Below are 12,916 nucleotides of genomic sequence, written 5' to 3'. Positions count from 1 at the left end.
TGACAAGAATTTAACAAACAATAAAACTAATTTGCTTGTTGATTTAATGGAAATAGTATTGGTGAGCAATTTTTTGTACTTTGTTGGTGAACTGTTTCAACAGACCTATGGTGTATGAATTCAGCCAAACTCAAACAAACCAAGAATGAAAAGATGCTGAGGTGAATATGAACTACTGATATAAGTAGCCAAGTAACTAAACAGGACAAGTCCCGTAATAAATGTCTCACTTAATACAAATTTAAATTTATTAATAATCAAGCCGAAAAATGATAATCCACATAAAAACTGAAAAGCACTTTTGTCTCTTGTTTGCAGTAACTAAGACTTCAGATAAAATACCATTTCAACAAACCATTTAAATAATCTACTGCTGTATAACCCATTTAAAATTGGAGCAAAAAAACTGAAAGGAGCCATAACACACCTAGAACTAAACAATACTCGACATAAATACAATAAATACATTCAACATCATATGCTTAACCAACAAGTTGAATATCAAATATAAAATTAAAGCTGAAAATAAATAAATATGTGAATAAAATAAATATGTGAATGAATAACCCTGGCATGGCAATGGGTGCCAAATGTGTACCTATATTTGCCAATTTAGTGTTAGTCCAATGGATGGAGAATTGTGTATAGGGTTCCCATTTTGCTGAACATATGGTGGCATACTATAGGTTCCTCAATGTTGTTGTTGTTGTTGTCTTTCGGCTTTTCCCAGTTAGGAGTCACCACAGTGGAACTCCGGTCCGCTAATAATTGGTAGTTGATTTTTACGTGCCAAGTTACCAGCCTTGATGCACAACCTTCAGCAAAGGTACGCCCATTCACGCATGTCTCCATGCAGAAGACGCTCTAGCTGAGAATCGAACCGGACAGTGTTTATACTGTGAGGCGACAACGCTGCCGCAGCACCACCACCGCGGCTGATACCCTTGTTTTATGGAAAGGTGATAAGAAGTTGGTAACTGATTTCATCACCTATTTGAAGAATTCCACCACATTTTTGAAGTTTACCTATAAAATGGAATGGCCTCTGAATAATTAGACATTTGTTTATACAAGGATTTGGTTAATTTTCATTTTGGTTCTACTATTTACAAAAAGAAGACTTATTCTATTTATTTTCTACATTTTGAAAGTAATCACCCTATATTTCAAAACAGAGGGATAATGAAAAGACACATGGTCCGGTTGTCCAGGATCATTAGTGATGATTCATTATTTATGAAGATAGTTTAGTTAAAATTTTTAATGAAAGAAGCTATCCCTTGAATTTTTTTTTTCAATAATATTTCTTTATTGTTTATTTTAAATGTACACCATTTCACAAGAGTAAACACAGGTGATAGACATTTGTTACAAAACAATCAATTAAAACATATTTACACTATTTACATGAATGCTTTCTAAAAAGCATTCATGTAAATACTTTTTAAAAGTAAGACAGAAGACAAGACTTGTTTTTTCCCAGGGTTAGTACCAACAAGTTAGTAAGCTACTATATGATGTTATGATTTTAGTTGTGTATGCTTTAATTGTCTTCCAAGGTCAATGTTTTACGCAAGTATAATATTGAATATTTGTTCCCAACGTTTCAAAATATTAGGATTTTTATTTTGTGTATTTATTATGTATTTGTGGGCTAATATATGTTTTATCGTTAAGTTCCTAAAGCTATTCCATGAGATTTTAGATGGGGTCACCCAGTTGATAGCTATATAGAGTTTCATTAAAAAAAAATATTACTGAGAATGATTGCTTGATTTTTGGATACATTGATTGGGGGAATATGTAATATCGTAAACTCCCACGTAAGCACTGATGATTGATATCCCATCTTTTGTAATTGTATTTTCAGAGAGTTCCAAAGTTTGAAGATGCATTTACAGCGCCAGAACATATGTAAAAGGTCAGCAGTTTCATCTTTGCAATATGGACAAAATCGGGAGTTTCTAGGGTTAAATTTATACAGTCTAAGGAGTGTATATTAAGCATTATTGTATATCATGAGTTGGGTAAATTGTAGTTTTTGAAGAGATATAGATTTTGTTGTTATATTGATTGCTTGTATTATTTTATGGTTTTCTATCAATGCTATTTTTTTCTTAAGAGTATGTGTTATTGATATTTCAGGTCTTTGATCAGTTTGTATGAGCATGTTATAAATTTATTGTGTTGTGAAAGAGTCTGCCAAAGTGAATCGCTTTTAATTAAGTCATCTTTATTTATGTTTACATCTTGCAGGTAACTTAAACACACTTCTTTGATCTGTCTTAAGATCAACATGTAAGTCTTAGGGAGATCCAATTGGTCTCTTAATTCCTGCATGGAGGAGTTCAAAAATGGATATAAATCTTGAAGCATTATATTAATTATAAGTGGGAACTTTTTCAGGTCAAGTAGCTGGTTATTTATTCTCAAGTTGGGGTTTTTGTGAATGGGTTATAGTATCATCATGGTTTGGAGAAGATTTACTGATTTAAAAGATTTTGTGTTAATGTTATGGAATTATGGAATTTTTAAAGGATTTCAATAGGTTATATGCTTTGATGTTTTTACTACTTAAAAAGGGTATTGATTTAGAATTTATATTGAGGCTTTCAAGATGTTTAAAACCTAATTTTACCCAATGTGGTGTCCAACAATTATCTAGTTTATTAAAATTTGCAATTCTTAAAATTCTGTTGGCGTTTATGATTGAGTAATAATTTTCAAAATTTGGTAGGTCTAATCCACCTTTGTTTTTCGGAGTCATCAGTTTATCATATGAGATTCAACTTTTTTTTGGTTCCCATATAAATTTAGCTAGTTCAGTATATATTTGCTTAAAAAATTTCTTGGGTATCAATAGTTGGGAGGACATAAAGATGTATAGAAATCTGGGCAAGATATTCATCTTGATAATCAAGACTTTAGCTAGATGTGATAGTTTCAGATTTTCCCATCTCTTTAAATCAAGTAGGATGTGGTCCCATTTTTGTTTGATATTATTGAGGTAGAACTTTTTGTTATCTGTAGAGAATGTAATTCCTAAATATTTGATCTTTTCTTCAGATTTTATTTGACCTATCAGTGGTAGCAGTGAAAAAGGTTTCAGAGTTTTTAAAGGGAAAATATTATTTTTTTAAGGTTTATTTTATAGTTTGAAACTAAGGTGAAATCTTCAATAGCAGATAATATGTTGTTGGTGTCTGTTATTGGTGTTGTACAATATATGTTGAGATCATCAGCAAAGGCTGACAAGGAGATTTTTGTATTATATATTATTGGTGCATTATGATATATATTTTGTTTGATATTTAAAAATAGGGATTCTAAATATAAGTTAAACAATAAAAGGGATAGTGGACACCCTTGTTGAGTGCCATTTCTGATTTGGATTCTATTAGACCATCTTTTTTTTATATAGTATTGTATAAGGATTGTTGTATAATATTTGTAGTGTTAAAATGAATTCTTGCGGTGTATTAAAATAGGGTAAGACTTGAAATAAAAATCTTGTGTTGACTCTATTGAAGGCCTTATGAGCGTCTATAATTAGTGTGTATATATTTTGGTTATTTTGATTAGCATAAGAAATTAAGGTATGTAGTGTTAGTGTATTGTCACTGGTTTGCCTAGACAATAAGAAACCTGATTGTTCACTTGAGATAATTATATCCATTATTTTTTTCAGTCTATTAGCCAGAATAGATGTTAAAATTTTGGCATCAATATTGAGCAATAATATGGGTCTATAACTATCCAGATTTTGTGGTCTGTCTTTTCATTGGGTATGAAAATTGTTTTGGATGCATTAAAGTGTATATCATTGATTTTATTATTTATTATATAGTTTAATACATGAGATAGTATCTGTGCAGTGATAAGGTAGAATGTTTTATAAAACTCTGCTGTAAGGTCATCTGGGCCAGGAGATTTGTATGCTTTCAGTTTTTTGATTGTTGTTATTTCATCAATGGTTATTGGTTCTATTAGTTCTTTTCTTTGTTTCACATCAATTTTTGGGAAAGAGAGTTTTCGTAGGAAGTTTGCACTATTATCATTTGTCAGTATATCTTTTTGTTCTCCATAGATTTGAGAGTAGATAAATTCAAAAAATTTGATAATATCTTCTGTTTTCGTATAAGTCTTATTTTTATAGAGTAATTCCGGAATTTGTGAAGGTGTTTTAGATTGATTAATAATCCTTGCTACTGCTCGTGACAGTGTTTGTATATGGTTAGTATATTTTGCAAGTGTTTTAGTTTCATAAAATAATAGATTATTGTTGTGAAGTAAAAAAAGGTCTTTCTGGGCTTTCAAAAGTTCTGTTTCCGTTTGCGTGTTATATTTTTTATGTAGCTCTTGTTCTATTGTTTTAATTTTAGTCTCTAGTTGTTGTTCTTCTCTGAGTTGAATTTTCTTATAATAAGAAGCTTTCTGGAGCTTTAGTTGCCGCCCGTTCAATATCAGGAAGGCATTTTTGCTTTGTTACCTTGTCCAAAGACATTTTGAGAGTGTTCTGAACTTCTTGAATCATATCTTTTTTATTTAATAGATTTGGGTTTAGAGGTTTAGATGGAGAATTTTTTAAGCAAAATTAAAAACAAAATTGTTGAGGCTAGCAAGACCAGATTTCAACCCATTATGATAAAAAGAGTTGAAAACATGAACACAGTTTCTCCACAAACTACACCAGCAATAACCAATGAGAAAATGGGTGCAGTGGTTATTTCTTATAACCAACCGTAGTAAGAATTCTTAAGACTACTTGGAACATTATTTTCACCCCTGAAATTAAAGATCATTTAATGGAACCCTGTAGGCAGTGTATGGAAGGTGTAAAAATATTAATGAGTCGCTGGAATTTAGTCAAAGGTTTCGGCCAGCTGGGTGTAGATCTCAAATGAGTAAATGCGGGGCTTGCAAGTTTTGCAAGTTTATCAATGATGGGCCATACTTTGCATTAGCACATTATGATAGGGTGATTGCTTGTCTGGGATGGATTGATTGCAACAGAAGAATGGTTATACATTTAGCATCCTGTATGACATGTCAGGCATTCTACATAGATAAAACCAAGAACACCTGAGGGTTATATAAAAAAAGGCCAACTAATGTCCTCATCATGCATTCATTAGAGTGTCATCATTTCAAAATTTTTTTAGTTTTTGTGGTGGATAGGATGTCATATAATGACAGAGGAAGTGATCTTGAAAGCCTTTTAGAATATAAAGAAGTTCTTTGGCAGTTAAGAATAAATGCCACTTCAAAACCTGGATTAAATGAAATAATCTCTATTTATACAGTTTTAAAACTTTGTGAAACTGTATTTTAATTAGTTTGCTCTGTTTTTTTAGACAGACTTTTAATATTTTGTATTATTGCAGGTGTTTATTTTTGGTTTCATGTTTATTAAAATATTCATGATGTGACGTGAGTTCTGTTTTGATTGGTAGCTGTTGGGATGTTTCATGTTTATTTAAATATTTATTTAAATATTCATGAAGTGAAATGTTCTATTTTGATTGGTAGCTGTAGTGATGTCCCTTATTTAAATGCATTTATACCATTGTTATTTTACCTCGGAAGAAGCCTTGCTGTGACTGGGTGAAAACTTTCAGTTTCATTAAAGCTTTTTGGAATTATTTCAGCTGCCTGGTTCCTTTTCTCAAGCTGGTTTTATTCTTTTTGACTTAATGTTTGGTTGGAGAATTTCTGTATGGTGTTATATTCTATGAAACCCTGATGAGTATTGTTATATTGTTTGTTTTCTTAATACACAACTTTGTGTGTAATGTGTGTGTGTGTGTGTGTGTGTGTGTGTGTGTGTGTGTGTGTGTGTGTGTGTGTGTGTGTGTGTGCTGTATTTTTCTTTGCTGGGGATTAAATAACTAAGATTTGCAAAGGTATAAATGTATTTTTTATTATTAGTCTATTTCTTTATGCAGTAGTATATACATTATAAAAGAGTGTTTTTTTCTTTGTATAATTGGGAAAGGTATGTAGGTTTCATTGTTAATGTTTTGGTATGAGTATTTAGTTTGAATTAGGTCTAGCTGTTGATCATATTTTCTAAATTTGTGATTAATTTATTGATGACACAGTAAGCTATTGATAAATTATCTCTTAACACAGCCTAGATAAGCATTTTTAGCACACCGTGATACGCAAGTCTGATGTTAAGGTAAAATTATTATGAGGCAAGTTTAGAAATCACTAGCTTTCCACTAAGCTGATAATTAATTTTGACAGCCATGATGCCAGAATAACATAGTGCAGTATCTGACACTGGCACAGCAGATCAATGTCTGTCCATGCTTAGATTGACCATGTTCAAGAGCAAACTCATGCTTCTCAGTGGCCACACACACACACACACACACACACACACACACACACACACACACACACACACACACACACACACACACACACACACACACACACACACACACACACACACACACACACACACACACACTCAATAAAACAGAAAAGGCTAATTCCATGACAACAAGTTTCATCCCATGGCAGAAGGTTTGAGCAGTTGTATGTGGTAATCTGACCCTCTGCAATGTTAATGATAGAAAGGGAAGCAGCCTGTTGATGTCATAGTTTAACAGTGAATGAAACAAAATATGACCTAACAACAGTATTTTGTCATAATAAGAAAACATGCCCTACTCAACAAGGAAATATTATAGTTGCTGATTAGTGTTTGCCATGAAGACACATATTATAATGACCAAAAAACTTCTTTCTGAATCTGTTTTTTTTTATTTGGGGAGGAGGTTATACAACAACAAGAGGCAGCTGTTGGTGAGACAGAGAGGACTTGAAGGATAGGTGAAGTACAGCAGTCTAATGCAGATATAAAAAAGAATAAATTATGTACATATTACTTCTGTTACTTCAGATGTAATGGACAGGAAATTGTGTTGAATGTTTTACTAACCTCTTTAGTACAATACAAAGCACCTTGAATCTCACAGTTTCTTTCATATCTCTCAATCGTATTGAATTCATCAGCATTTACCAGTTTTGTGAGCAAAATAATGGGGTGCCAGAAATTTCCGAATGGTCCATTCAGTTCCTGATTTTTTTTTTGTTTGCTTCATTTTTATTTAGAAGTTTTACAGTTATAGCCAACATCATCACACATTGCCAGAGTATCCTGTGATGTCTTCAAGGTACAGGGGAGATGTGCAGGATGACATCTTGGACAGTACTGTTTTGGATGCTTGTTGGTAGTGGAATTAATAGCAGTGGCAGCAATCAAATTCGGATCTAGCTTGGCACCTGCCCTGTGCACAGTTTAAGTTGTGCAGTAAATCTGCAGCAGAGTCCACCCATGCATCTACCCTGCAGGAATCAGTTCAGTCAGGAATCCAGGATGAAAAAATATGTGTGCCTCAGCTTGACCTCTGTCCTCCTCTAGGTAAGTAAAAGTAAAAAAGAAAAAAAAAAACATGTATGTCTAATGGAGACTGCATTTGAAATGATTCTATAATCTTATCTGCTGCACAGTGCACACACTCCTTAAAAATAGTTAATTTAGTGCTTGCTGCTTGTCTTTCAATGAGTGGTTCATATTATGGAACTTTTTGTTTTATTCATGTCATGTGATGATGTGGTCACAGTTAGAAGTAGACCTTAGTACAGTAACTAGCCTGGACAGAATGTGACTTTACTTACTGCTTTGAATAAAAAGCATGATTGATTCATTCTCATAACTCGACTCTCGAGCAATCCCTTAAGTTAAAATTACGAGAAGGCAGAAACACCAGAGAATTTGTGAAACTGTAAAAACTTACTTGTTTATTTCAGAAAGTAGTTCCATTAAAATCACAAAAGGATAGGACACTCAACACCACGAGTCCATTAAAGTCCATGAATGTCACAGCCAAAGCAAAAAAAGACATAGAAATGGTTCTTTTTGCTTGAACTTATTCCTGTGTATCAGAAGGCTGGCTGACAGCCTGACACATTTTTCTTTACCTGCTATTTCATCTTTTGTTCAATTTTTGCAACCCATAAAGACATGTTAATAGTGTCAATGGTGAATGTGCAATAAAAACTGGAATCAGAAGTTGCACAACAAAAAAATCTTCTTTTAATAATCGATAGCCATGCAGTGCTTTATGAGGGAAGGGCAGTTTTATTCCATGGTATATTAATGATAAACTGTGTGGTTACATTGCACTTATTCTGTAAAACAAATGCTAGTGAACTGGAAATTCTGCATACATTGATAATCCTCTGATATTTATTATAATGACAAACCCTGTATTGCAGCAAATTTAACATAACTTTGTGTGGAGAAAGCAGAACATTTCACATTCTCACATATATTTTAGCCATATAACTTTCAGGTTTACCTCTGTCTCTCTAGGCTGGTGCCACATATTCATTAGGATGCTGACATTGTTTAACTAATGCTTTCCAGTTTATGCAGGATTGATTGTTCTGGTTATATTCTGTGTTAATATTTTGTCTGTTCTTCAATTTGTGTTTGAATGTTAGTATCCCAAAATTCTGCTGGAGTGGGTGGGGTTACATAATTGTGCATGTAAATTGTATGTTAATCAGCATATAGATTTTCGCCAGTTGTACCTAATTTTCATTGGCCTTTGTCCAGACTTTTGATGTTTCGAGGTTGAGAGGTATGGTTTCTTTGAACATAGTGGTCCTCAAAAGGCTAACATTTTATTTTATTCACATATGTCTACCAAATGTATTCAATATATCCAACAAATATTTTGCACCCTGTTGATGAGTATATGGAAAATATTGTGGACTTTAAGAAACAGCAGGACAGAGAGAATGCATTAAATATTTATGTTTTGTTAATCTTATCAGGACTCTTTTAGTAAATTAAACCATAAATCTGGTAGTCAGATTGGAATATGCTTATACCAGACCTAGGTCAACAGAACATGTATAGTGGTGTGGAGGCTCTCACTTTTCTTATACAAGCTGACCTCAGCAGATTTTTCTATATTGCTGGGCAATGACTTAATTTTGGAAACCATATGACTAAGCTTTTATTTCTTTCAGGTAGCATAATTTATATTTATCAGTAAGTGTATAAACTAGTTAAGAATTATGTTTTGGGTGAAGTTTACTTGGCTGCTATAAACTGTTTTGTAATTTACCCTTATCCTCATAGTCAGAGTCTTACATGAAAAGGCACTGATGCTAGTGTTGCCCTATATTATTTGTCAACGTATGTGATAACAGGAATAAATGAAGTACAATTATGTTTGTTGCCTTCTAGCTGTATCTAACAAGCTAATTAACAGCTTGTGTGTAGAACATATCACATTCATGGAATATACTTATTACATAGTATTTTACTATACTATTTAGGAAATTTTATGTAAACAAATAACAGTTGTTATTTTTACATCCCATGAAAAATAAATATTCTTTTAAGTGTAGACTGTACATAAAACAGTAAAGTACACAGCCATTTATTTTTGTGTTCTTTACCCAATATGAATATTATTTTACAATAACATTTAATGGTTTGCTATTTATGCTGGGCAGTGAAGAATAAAAATTGCTTCATTACACAGATTATACCGAGTGGCAGAAAACACCATTGTGTTGCTACTACAGCAATGTTATAGTTTTGACTCTATTCCTGAATGAACTAGGTAATCTTTGCAAATGAGTCAATATCTAACTTCTTCTAGATAATTGTGGTCTGTTCTCACACTGTGGCTTTTACTCTGAAGTAAAACATGTTAATGAAAAGAGGAAGTGACAAATTAAACTATTTGATAAACTCTCAGCAGTTCTCTTAGGCATAGCTGCTTTGTCAATGTCGTTTAAATGGAAATAGATTGTTTTCAGAGTAGCATTTCTTACTTGCATTTAGTGTTTAAGGTACTGGTACAGAGTTTTTTTTTCACCTACGTAATATTAGGGTTTGTCAATTTTATTCAACTTGCTGTGTAACTGCGAGCACTGAGTTTTTCAAAAGTGATGTCCACGTTATTCTGATTGTGGTACAGGAAAGCTCAATGGTAGGATCTTATTAAAAATCAAAATATGAAGTTATCATCCTGTTACTCCTTGACTGCCAGCCTGCTCCTGCAGCACACACATATATAGAACACTCACAGATCTAAATAGCAATCACATTTTAGTGTATTTTGCCATAGCGCGATACAAGTCGGTTTCATATTCCCATTCATAGCTAGGAGAATGTGTATGGTAAAACACCTTCTTATCTCAAAGCATTAATTTGGATTATAGAAGCATTGTGCTCAAATTCACACGTGGAATTTAGGAGATTGCCAGTCTCTGGGGCCTTTTGGATAAAACAGAAATATAAAATTATAGCTATCTAATTGGATCCCATTGAAATTCTGAGACATTAACTGTCTTCCTTTGAGGAGTAGAATTATGAATACAAATGGCAAGAAGAAGTCTGGGGTTACAGTCATCTGAATATTCCCACTTCTCTTTGTGATGCATAAGGAAAATAAAAGGTTTGAAATGCAGAGGGTTTTAATAATATATAAAATATTTTTGGTAATTTTCCATTCTTTTATGCATATTAAGAAGATTATCTCTTTATAGTTTTGAAAGTATTTGTTGAATAAAATGCAACAGTACCATTTAAATTACATTTATTATTTTGATAATAAAGAATGATTGCATATAAAATATAGTTTGCGGTATACATTTGTTTTCAGAGTAAAGTCAAGTTGGGATTGATTAATATTTATTTATTTATTTGAATTTGTTAACTGTGTAGAACACTAATCTACATGGATCTTTTTCAGACTCAAGCTGAGAGCCTTGTCTGGTGTAGTCACTTGGTCACAATAACCCATGAGGCAAATATAGGCTGAGGAAATCAAATTCTGGACAAAAGACAGCTACTATCTTTAGTCCCCAGTGCTAACTGCCAGACCAATAATGATTTTAGAAAGTAATGGAAGCAAGTCTTTGTTATAGCAATACCCCACAGTTTGGTGTGGGTAATGCTGGATTTACCCATGGCTGACATGGTTTATCACAAGGGCAGAGCCCGAGTGGCCAAACAAAGCCAACCATGGGTAAATCCAGCATTACCCACAGCCAGCCATGGGTTATTGCTATTACACAATGACATTATTTAAGAAAAAAGTTACTTTTCTTAAGTAATATCCTTGTGTAAGGGTGCTGTACTGCTCTTCCATGGTTATCCCCATATCCTGGGGCTTTTATGATGTAATGTAATTTTATGTGTATGGGACTTATCTTCCCACACTTACACAGGACATCTGTGCTTTGGCAAAAAAGCAATGGAGAAGGAAAATCTCCTTTGGTTCTTTAATTTAATTTTTTTTTTGTTTTGGTAAGGAAAAAAAGTTTGCAATCCAAATAGTTTAGAGGTATGAGGGATATAGGGCAGAAATACAAAGAAAATCAGGTACGTTATGCAAACCTAAAGAAATGAACCTGATTTTCCCTATATTTCTATTCTGTCTGTGTTGTACCTGTAAACTGTCTGAATTGAGAATTTCATACCTTTCATCATCTTTTTTATTTGCCTGAGAAGAAGTCATGTATTTTGAATAAAAAAAAAAAGTCTTAGAAATGTTCAGCTTCCTGATCAACTGCTTAGGTACAGACACTCCTGTGTTTCTGTAGAGGAACTGTTGCCAGGTTTAGAATTACATACAAAATACTTGAGGACAGGGCTTCTGTTTCTAGTGGGGTTTTTTTTAGCTCAAGAAAACTGAAAAATAATAGCATATATTAATAGAGAAAGTCTGGGTGATCAGTCGTTTTTCATTGGTACATTCTCAATTTGCGATGGGCACACTGGTTGGGCAGACCAATCAACATGCTCATTTTTGAATATTGAAGGACAGTCATTGTACAAAAATTGATTTGGCACAGATCTTGCAGTCACAGTTTAGTAATGCTGTACATTTGTAGTACTCACTGATTGTGAATCTTTTAAGTTATTGCTAGTGAAAAACAAGGTCCAGTTTCAGTGTCTAATATGGAAAGTATTACCTGGAACTTCAACAAAAATAGAGTAAGGAGGATATGGAGCTTTGTTATTTAGTAACTACATAATTATTTTCTGAATCATGGCAAGGCTAATATGTGTCTCTTGAAGTAAGTAGCATTAATTGATATTAGTATATCTTTATTTTTTCTGAAAGCATGTGTTTATTGTTACAAACAGACTTCAGTCCAGTCAAAGTTTTTTTGAACAACCAAGAATTTCATTAGAACTAGGACAATACCTTTTGCTCAGAAATCATTAAGATATGACTGCATTTTGAATTGTTTTACATATCTGCTCCCCTAAAACATGCCCACATGTTATGCTCTCACATGTAATATGCATTTATGTTTTGATATAGAAAATTAATATTAGTCATATGTTGCCTATTCATAATTTCTTCTGTTATTTTGTAACTGAAGTTCCAGGTGGTTATATTTTTTATAACTGACATCTAGATTAATTTCAGTTATTAAAAGTTGCTTGTATAAATCTAGCATATTATTTTATTTTTTGTTTCATCTGAATGTTAATTGAATGTCAAAAATGTACATTTAAGACCACCTTTCTTTTTGTGCTTGAAGTAAAGTGACATTATTATTTAAGTGTTTTTATTATCTCATTTTTGATATTTTCAAAATACTTGTGAAATATGTATATGTCTAACTAGTTTAACCTCTGCATTCACCTCTTCCAAAATTAAAACACTTGGGGTATGGTCAGAAATTATTTTGCAGGTAGTGTACTATCAGCAAAAGTGAATTTTTATGAAATGTAACTGATAAGCAAAGAGTAAATTTAAGTACTATGAAGTATTTTGTATGCCAAAGATCAGCTGATACATCCTCTACTACTCCCCTCAGTGATCTCTGCATTCAGGGCAGGATTGTATGCCTTGCATCC

Source organism: Protopterus annectens, chromosome 5.part0 (assembly GCF_019279795.1).
Source record: "Protopterus annectens isolate FY-2018-M chromosome 5.part0, PAN1.0, whole genome shotgun sequence".
In the NCBI taxonomy this organism is placed as follows: Eukaryota; Metazoa; Chordata; order Ceratodontiformes; family Protopteridae; genus Protopterus; species Protopterus annectens.
Note: the sequence above shows the minus strand (reverse complement) of the source record.